The sequence below is a fragment of the Egretta garzetta genome, unplaced genomic scaffold, assembly GCF_000687185.1.
Source record: "Egretta garzetta isolate BGI_Z169 unplaced genomic scaffold, ASM68718v1 scaffold581, whole genome shotgun sequence".
Lineage (NCBI taxonomy): Eukaryota > Metazoa > Chordata > Aves > Pelecaniformes > Ardeidae > Egretta > Egretta garzetta.
The window spans coordinates 392,878-402,949 of NW_009258623.1; the positions used below are offsets into that span (position 1 = coordinate 392,878).

The 10,072-nt window shown below is 50.9% G+C and overlaps 1 protein-coding gene across 1 annotated transcript in view; it reads right to left on the reverse strand.

Annotated features, from left to right (window-relative positions):
• The window catches only part of LOC104134664 (keratin, type II cytoskeletal 3-like), a 28,540-nt gene that overhangs the window by 15,400 nt on the left and 3,068 nt on the right, over positions 1 to 10,072 (reverse strand). The window lies entirely within an intron of this gene.

Below are 10,072 nucleotides of genomic sequence, written 5' to 3' on the forward strand. Positions count from 1 at the left end.
TGGCCTCAACACAAAGGCACAAGATTCCCCAGCATTCATCCTGAAGAGACCTGTGGCATCCTGAGTTACCTTACTTTCAGGAGGACTTTAGACCATCATGAATGATACTATCCCTGGAAGATCTGTCCCATCATGCTAATTTTGTCCCAGTCCCACACTTCTTTAACCAGACACCAAGGTCATACGGTGTCCAAAACTCGGGACCTGGTGCTCCCTCCAGAAGTCAACGAGTTCCTAACTCATGGCATCTCCCAGTTAAAAGCTCCAGTTCACAGCAGCAACTGCACAATGTTATCTGCTCACCAAGCCCTTAATGCAGCTTTTTCCAGAGAAGCTGAGACTGGAAGCCACCTCACTCTTGCTGTACGCCAGAAGAGTGTCGGATTGCTTTTGGAGCACTGCCATGGAGCACTGTTTGGGTCTGGGCCAGCAGGTTTTGCATAGTAGGTTGGGCATGGCTTGCTGAAGTGCACCTTTGAGCTGGTGGTGCAATGGGCCCAGGGAGGGCAGCATGCCATTGCCTCCCACCAGCGCTCCTCAGGACCATGCAAATTTTGTGCCTGCTTGTGCACAGCACAAGTTGTTGGTTGGTGGTTCAGGCTGCCACGTCCCTCTGATCTGGGAAAGCTGTCTGCGTAGGGTATGGTATTTGGCTGCCTGTCTCACAGCCCAGGGGATCTATTAACGTGCTGGCTATAGACCTCGGGGAAGAGCTGGGGATGGAAAAATGTGCTCGGAGTCCAAGGCTGGGCTGCAGCAGTATTCATCACGCAAGTGTACAACGTGGGGACTGCTATGACTGCACACAACGTAAGTCTGTAGGATTTCGGGCAAGCTTCACAGGGCAGCATTTGGTATGGTTTGTCTTTGGTGGGAGAGTATCATAAAACCTATGAAGGCTGGTTTGATCACCCAAACCCCCCAACACAGCACCTCGTGTTGTGGTACATCGGTTTCAGACAATGACCATGGGCAGTCCTGGCTCTTCGAGAGGAACCCATGGTGAGCTGCCACTCAGAAGTTTTCTTTTAGCAAAGGAAATTCCCCCAGGTCCCACATTCTACCTCTGGTTTGGGGAAGAAGAAGAAGAAAAATCTGCTGAGCCCTCAGCCCTGTCAGGGGACACGCTGCAACTCTTGTCCAGGTTAGCAGGAAATTATCAGCATTGCTACATGACCCAAGAGGGATGGAACTGAAGTACTAGCATCCTGGGAATTATCTCATCCATCAACCATTTCCACCCTGGCCTGCAGCTGCACTTTGCTCACCGAGGCAGAGGAATGCCAGTCCGCAGGAACAGAGGCAGATTTGCACACCGGAACAACGGGCATGCCACCGCTGGGAAGAGCCAAGCCAGTTGCAGGCTGCTAGAAGTCACCCCCTGACTCAAGGGGTCATGGTCTTTCCCAAATCGTGCTGCTTTCAATTCTTCCCGTGCCAGAAGCAGTCAACAACACACAACAGCTTTAAATGCAGTTATTTATTGTCGCTCAGCTCAGTCAGGGCCAGCAGTCGCCAGCGCTAGGTGCTGTACAAACAAAACCATTTGCACGTTGTCACCAAAACCCCTTGGAGCCACAGGCATGGTGGCCCTCTGCCTTGCAGGGAGGTAGCCTGCTAGCACTCTGCAGCAGAGAAATTTAGATCTCTCTTTTATGCATTTAAAGTCTTTTCTGAGCCCTCTAGTGGCACTTGGCAGAGTCCGTGCTTTAAAAAAATCCAGCGGAGCAGTTTGCTGCTTGCCTTGGCGTAAAAACAACCCCTGAGCCCTTGGCGTGGTCAAAGGGTGCCCAGAGCCTGAAGTATCCCACTGCATTTGCCAGTGCTTTGGTAGCCTGGGGTGAGCAACCTCGGCCATCGCAGCCTGTCGGACTCAAGCGCAAGGTAAACTCCCCCTTCCAAGGCCCAATTTGCCCACCTAACCTTCCAGAACAGGGACCCATCTGCCTACCCCCACACACCATTTCCCACCAGAAGCCTTTACAAGTGTTAACAGTGAAAAAATGACAACTCCTACCTGGGCAACAAAGGAGGCAATGTTTTCATTGAGGATCTTGATTCGCTCCTTGTCCAGCATTTGCACCTTCTGGATGTCAGGGTCAACTTCTAGGCTGAGCTGTGCCAGGAAGCCTTGGGTCAGGGTGACCTCCTGGATGCCAACAGAGGTGACAGAGGGGAGCTACCATCTCTTTTTCCAACAGACAACCTGTTTTCACCAAAGAGATCTGCCACAGCACCTTAGGAGCACTCGGTACCAAAACGCCCTCCCAGCTGAGAGCTTCCAATCTGTCAGAAACACTTCTGTCCCCACCATTTCTGGGGAGACTCCTACTGCAAAGCCACAGAAGCCATTTCTTTCTCAGCCCAAAACCATTTCAAGCAGGGCATGCTGCTGGCAGGTATGACAATACCAGAGCCACCCTTGCTCCCATTCAGCTGCTTTACTTCAACCAGACAAGGCCATGGCACAAAAACAGAACTTCCAAAAGAGAGTCACTGTATTTCCTCTTTATCTGTCTGCAAGGAACCGGGCTTGGTTGGAGAGGCGAACAGAGAGCAATGCAAGCCAGCTGAAGGGCTCGGTTCCTTGGCTGCCAGCCCAGCCTTCACTCCAGCAGATTTCAAACACCTGTGGAGGCACAAAAAAAAAAAATTAGAGAATATATTCCAGGGACTTCAGAGGGTGGATTTGAGAGGGAGGAGGAAAAGAGGATGATCTGAGGACCTTCAGGACCAGAATGAAGTGGCTGTCCAAGTCTGAGACAAGGACTGGTTCTTGTTTCAGTTGATTCTGGCCCCAGATCAAACCCCCTAAAGATCAGGCAAGGCAGAGGACCTGCAGCTCAGACAGATCTGCCACAGACGAGGTTACTGGCAAATGCAACACAACCCTTGTCCTTTCGCCTTTCATCAGGCTGTCACTTGTGAGCGATGACTGCACTAAGAACAGAGTCAGTCCTTCCTTTAGGTAGTGGTTTTCTACGCAACCTGAAATTCCCATCTCAGCCTGACTGATAATTTATGGGAAAGTCAATTTGTCATCGACCTAGAGGACAAGAGCAGGTTCAGGTGCATGTGAGAAAGGGGCAGTGTCCCTCGCACAGGCTGCAAGCCCTCTAGTGGCGTTTTGTGGCCATGTCTACCCTGTCTTCATCAGGTCTGCCCAGCAAGCCCTGGTCCCCAGGCTACAGGAGACATACACGTGCTTCAACCCATGCTTGTATTTAAGAGTGGATATTGTCATGCCGTGACGTGCCATGCCATGCCGTGATGTGCCATGCCATGCCATGTCATGCTGTGTCATGCCACGTGGACTTTCATCTAGGCCTGATGGACACCAACAATAGAGCTGGTCAGAAAATGTGGATTGCGGAGTTGTGAGTGTAAACCTAAAGGCATATCAGCCCACTCTTAGGGCAGAGCTAGTGAGCGTGGAAGCACGATGAGAAGCACCAGCATCCAAGCCAGAGTGGGTGTGAGGAAGAAGAGGCAGAAAGTTTGCTGTCACCACCAGACACAAATGATGTGGCTGCCGTAAGTTCTTCAAATCCTGCTCTACCCGTCCCAGCTCTAGCTGAGAGAGCACTGGATGCAGTGGGGCCAGGAGGGAGCTGGAGGTACCCCATGGCCATGGACAGCACTCATCCAGGTCACCTGGCTATGTGGGAGCAAGTATTTTCTTCAGAGACGCGATTTCCTTGAGGTTCATTGAGCACTCACAGAGGAACAGGGCTGCCATCAAACAGGAAGAAAAGGCTGGGATGAAGGGCACTTGGCTGGTGGCACAATCCCTACAATCAAAGTGGAGGTGAAGATTAACTTAGATGAAGGGCCCGAATTCTCCTGCAAAACCCTAGATGATGCTCTAGGACAAGGACTTCTTTGGACCTCAGTAAGCCAGTCAGCAAGAGTCACCCTGCTGGCACAAGACACCCCTGGAGACTGGCGATGGAACCAGTTTCACTCCTGATGAAACCAAGACAAGAGCAGCCAGGATCCAAAGAGGCAAGGAAGGAGGGTTCTTGGCATCTAGAATAAAATGACAGGAGCACAGCTTGAAAAAGCAAACAGAAGAATTCCACGTTGCTCCTTAGCTAAATGTCTTGGGTAGCTACGTGGCTTTAGGTACGTTGGTCCATGTGTTTGCTTGCAGGGGCTTTCAGGTCTTTGACTGTCGGGTTCTAAAACACCTTCCAAGACCAGATGTTTGGGGGTTGTTGCTGCTTTCACGATATGCTGAATTCAGCCTCTCTTGAGAAAGTCAGTGGGTTTTCTGGTGGGTGCTTGAGCTAGTTTTGAGCTTAGACAAGTCACGTTGGAAGCGAGTGAGCTGGGGGTGCTGCTGCTATTGTTCAAAGGGTGGATAAGGGACCAAAGGATGCTGATTTCCACACTTAACCTCCTATAACCTCTGCACCTCAGCTCCACTGCCCTGAACATCTCATCCTGCAGGACGATGGAGGACTCCAGCCGCTCGGGAGACTCATTCCCTGTAAGTACAGTGCGAGGGATGGAGAAGCAGATTGCCTCTCAGGAGAGAATGCGTTCAACAAAGCAGCACCACGCATCAAAGCAAACATTTCCTGCTCACCAGCCGCTCGCCATCATATCCGATACAGCTACAAAGCGGGTGAGTCTCCTCTGTATATTTGCACAGCGACCAACCCAAGGGAAGCAATCTTGGTAGCTTCTGAGGCCCTCCCATAATATAGACGATTAGTAATAATTAAAAACTCATTACAGCTCTAATTACAGCCAATATAATGCCACCTGGACTCATTACCCAATCAGCTCATAAAATATTGCACTTACTATATTTCTTTCCGTGTTCTAAGACAAGGAATATTGCACCACTCATGCCCTGAAACAGGTCCCATGGTAGGCATCTACCCGTGCTCCTCTCCTTTCAGCAGCTTCCCGCACATGGCAACCCTGATGCCCAGGGCTACCTTCACATCCAGCAAGTCCTGATATTCCTTCAGTGCGTGGCCAAGCTCCTCTTTGGCTCCACTGAGGGCTCTGCAGAGTTCATCCAGTTCACTTTTGGCTTTGTTGAGGGTGAGATCTCCTTTCTCTTCCTACCTTGTTGTGATTTAACCCAGTGGGCAGCTGAACACCACCCAGGTAGTCGCTTACTCCCCCACCCCTGCTTAGTGGGATGGGGGAGAGAATTGGAAAAAAGGTACAAACCCGTGGGTTGAGATAGAGACAGTTTAATAAAACAGCAGAGGAAAATAATAGTAGTAGTAGTAGTAGTAATAATAATAATAATAATAGACTATACAAACCAAGTGATGCACAACACAATTGCTCATCACCTGCTGACCGATGCCCAGCCCGTCCCCAAGCAGCGATCACTGCCCCCAGCCAACTCCCCCCAGTTTCTATACTGGGCATGACATCCTATGGTCTCGAATAGCCCTAGGGCCAGTTGGGGTCAGCTGTCCTGGCCGTGCCCCCTCCCAGCTCCTTGTGCCCCTGGCAGAGCAGGGGAAGCTGAAAAGTCCTGGACTGGTGTAAGCCCTGCTCAGCACCAACTGAACCATCTGGGTGGTATCAGCATTCTCCTGGTCCTGAATCCCAAACACAGCGCTGCGCCAGCCACTGGGAAGAAAATTAACTCAATCCCAGCTGAAACCAGGACACACTTCAGCAATGCCTGGTGGAAGGAAGAGTGCTCTGAGTCCCACCACCTCAGACCTATCTGCCCTCTGAGCTGCAGGGCATCTAGCCACCAGTGGGTCGTGCACTAAACTGGTTGGTGACTGGAGAGGCCAGCAATCCCAGACCGTATCTCACAACCCAATGTGACTTGGACCAAGTGATGGCGACTCAGTGGTAAATGCTAGGAGCAAGGCATTTGCCATCTCACTTTGAACTCCAATCTTTGCAAGCCAAAAAGGATCTGAAAATGCAGGCAGGTTCTCATGAGCACCTAAGCAGGCTCTCACAGGAGACTCCTGGGGGCAGATTTTGCATTAGCACAGAGAGCACACGTCCTTCTCTGTAGAAAACCAGAACTTACAAACCAACAAGAAATATCTTTATTCCGTATTTTTTATCCTCTATGTCCAAAATGGCAACAGCTCTACCAAAAAGTATTGAAGAATTATCATTGTCCTCACACCAAGTCTGTTCCACAAATAAATTTGTGTGATTTAAGCAAAACAGGCCCCATTGCTGCAAATACGGATCTACCTTCACGCTAGAGCTAGCAGCTAGCCCAGTGCCCCATGGAGCAACTGGAAGGGAGGCCAGGCACCATCTTACGTTCAAGCATGATGCGCTCGAGCAATTAGCATTGCTCCCCTTTTCATGAGCACAACAGACGGGAAAGATAAACTCCAGCACCTCCGTCTTGCAGCCTGGCCTCTCTCCAGGAAAAACGCCTGTGGTTTTCTGCAGGATGAAGCCTGCATCTCTGGCTTCTCCTGGGTTTCAACACACTGGAGATCTTCACCCTCTCTGCCACCGTCCCAGGGAAGTCCCCAGCAATGCTCTAGGGCTTTGAACCATCTTGGTCTGTACCTGTCCTTGGACTCTGCGCCAGGATGAAGTAGGAGATGACTTCTTGGTCTCTCCCATCCCAACCTATAAATTTTAGAATCAGAAATGTCATTGTTTATTCAAGAAAGAGAATGAGGCATAATATAGCCTGGTATAAACATCAGATTAGGAAGTCAGGTGTGTCAGCTGAGAGCATATTTGGGGGAAAATAAGAAAAGTGGCATGAAAGTAACACTACTTCAAACAGGAGCCACCATTTCTGCTTCGTTTATGTTGTTCATTTAGATGGCAAGGACCCTGCTGTACAGATCGTCCTCATTTCCCCACCTTTGCCTGACAAGCACCGAGGCTGCGTCAGGACAATGCACGCACCACAGCACAGTCAGGGTTGATTCACCTACTGGTCCGGCTCTCACTCCTCCCCATGCTGGAGAAGAACCCAGCCAAGAATTAATCAAATTAATTTGGTTGCAATGGGAGGTTATTTAGAGAGGGCTAATGACTCACCTGGCTGGGCAATCTGGAGTTATAATAGCAGGTTCGAGGCTGTGTCTCATACTTTCACGCTGCCTTTTTTAATGAATAATTTGTGTCCACGTAGCGTCTTCAGGCCTTCCCATCGCTCACGTATGAGGTGCCGGTGCCCATGCAAGAGCCCTGCTCATCAGATAGATGGTGCTGCTTGCCCTTGTGCCAGCCAGGGATGGAGGACGGCTACTCTTCATGGGTGCATTAACTGCCCACTGCAGACCTGTGGCTGGTGTCTCCCCCTTCGAGGCCTCCCGGGCGCCTGGGTGGGAGCTCCAGGCACCATCAGGACTGAGCCACTGCATGGTGGTGATGGGTTGGCTGCTTGTCCTTTTGGGATGACACCTGTGTCAAGGACTGGCGCTAACTGCCACAACCCAATGGCCCTGTTCAGACTTCCACAGCTCAAGAACAGTGGTCAAACCACCTCAGGCCAACTGCCATATCCCAACTGTCACATTCAAACAGCCACATCCCATTGGCTCTGTTCAAACCACCCCATTCGAATGGCTGTGTCCCATCTGTCCAACTGCTACACCCCAATGGCCATGTTCAAACCAACCACTCCAAATGCCGCAACTGCCCTGTTCAGACCACCATGTTCAAACCATCACATCCAGATCACCATGGACCAACTGCCGCCATTCGTCACCATGTCCTAACCACAATTTCCCTGCTGGTGGCCCTGCCTGCCTCACTCCTGAGGTGCTCATCAACCAAGGGCTGGACACTTCATCCTGCTACACTTGGGATGAGCACAATCCCCCCACCTCATAGCCACCAGGTTGACATTGCATGTTCCCCTCCTATGCTACGCTCCTCAAAGCCATGGCTCTCCCACCCCACAGAGAGAGGGGGAGTCTACTGTGGAGGAGCAAGATGGCACCATCTAAGAGGAGAGAGAAGGGCCATCTTCCTCTTCCTCACCTCAGATCATAGAATCATGGAATGGTTTGGGTTGGAGGGCACCCCTAGAGGTCACCCAGCCCAACCCCCCTGCAGGGAGCAGGGACACCTTTAACCAAATCAGGTTGCTCACAGCCCCGTCCAACCTGGCCTTGGATGTTCCCAGGGATGGGGCCTCCACCCCCTCTCTGGGCAACCCCTGTGTCCTGGTTTCGGCTGGGATAGAGTTAATTTTCTTCATAGTAGCTAGCATAGTGCTGTGTTTTGGATTTAGTACTACAAGAATGTTGATAACACTCTGATGTTTTTAATTGTTGCCAAGTAGTGCTGAGACTACTCAAGGGCTTTTTGAGCTTCTCCTGCTCGACCAGGTGCATAACAAGCTGGGAGGGAGCACAGTCAGGGCAGCTAACCCAAACTGACCAAAGAACTATTCCATACCATAGAACATCATGCTCGGGGGGAGTTACCCAGTCGGTCCGGAGGAGAGTCATCGCTGCTCAGATCGCGGCTCGGAGAGTCATCGCTGCTCGGGATGGGCTGGGCATCGGTCAGCGGGTGGTGAGCAATTGCATTGTGCATCACTTGTTTTTATATATATTCTGTATATTCTCTTACCATTATTATTATCACTATTGTTATTCTTCTTTCTTATTAAACTGTCTCGATCTCAACCCACGGGTCTTACTTTTTTTTCTTTTCTCCGATTCTCTCCCCCATCCCACAGAGGGAGGGGGGGAGTGAGTGAGCGGCTGCGTGGTGCAGCCGGGTTAAACCACGACACCCTGCCAGGGTTTCACCACCCTCACTGTAAAGAATTTCTTCCTTAAATCCAGCCTAAACCTCCCCTGCTTCAGTTTAAAACCATCACCCCTTGATGGGCAGTTCATGGCGCTCAGTGATTTGCATCATAGGATAGAGCACCATGGGCATTGCTGTTTCTTATGGCAAATGACAAAGGGTGTTGTCCCTCCCCTGGGGACAATTAAGTGATAAGACGACACAAAGATATCTTTTCATCTCTCTGCAGTTTATTGGTAATGAAAGAACTTGGAGGGAAGGGGTGCTGGTAGGAAGCAACCATGCAGTGGGGTTCACGCAACAGAAGGTTTGCAATAAGGCCATACATATGCCAGGTGTGAAGGAGAAGAGGGAAAGGAACCTATAAAACATTAAAGCTGCCAAATCACTCCACCTAGGGAAGGTGGACATCTCCAGACACCTGCTTCTCACTCCTAAATCTGGCTATGAGACATTATCACGTCTCTTCTGCTTACGTGAGTTCCTGATATAGCTGAAACAAGCATGTGGGTAACATGCAGGACATGCGGAAGCCACAAGGGAAACAAGGCCATTGAAAAAGAGACCTTAAAAAGTGAAAGGAAAGAGCAGTTTTATACACGATCCCCCTCAGCCAGCGCAGCAGCCGGAGGCAGCAGCAAGAAACACAGCGAAGGGTGCTCAGATGAGCCCTGCAGTCCCTGGTACCCGCAAGGGAGATCTTTCATCCCTGGAGACTGGGGGAGCTCAGAGGGGGGCCAGGCTTAGCCCACGGGATGGAGTTTCACTGCAAATCTCCCCCTGGGCAGGATGATTTAAGGAGGTTGTGAGCTCAGCTCATTTCTTTGCTGGATACCGGTTCAGGATGGAAAGGGCTGTGCTGCTGGCTGGAGAAAGGAGAAGACGCTTCTTTCCTTGGAGCGATGGAGGTCAGGGCTCAGTATTTTACACCTGAAGATTTGACCGTTGTGGTTGTGACACATCTCCGCACAGAGGAGGATCCACCCCCTGCGGCGAAGTTGCCACCTCCAGAGCTGCACATCCTTCCACTTCCAGAAGAGAAGCCACCACTGAGTATTCCTCCTCCCACGCCACAATTGCCTCCAATGATGCTCCCTCCTCCGACCGCACACACTCCTCCTCCCATGCCACTGCCAGCTCCAAAGCCACCAGCTCTGCCTCCAGCGATGGTGGTCCTGCCTACCACAGCTGCAAGAGAAGGAGGAGCTCACTGTACATCAAGTGACAGCCTGGGAGTCCTCACGAGACCCAGGGTAAAAGCCATTCTGCGGAGGAGACGAGGTACAGATACTTACAGACATTGACGTTGGATGGATTATCTCCACAGAGC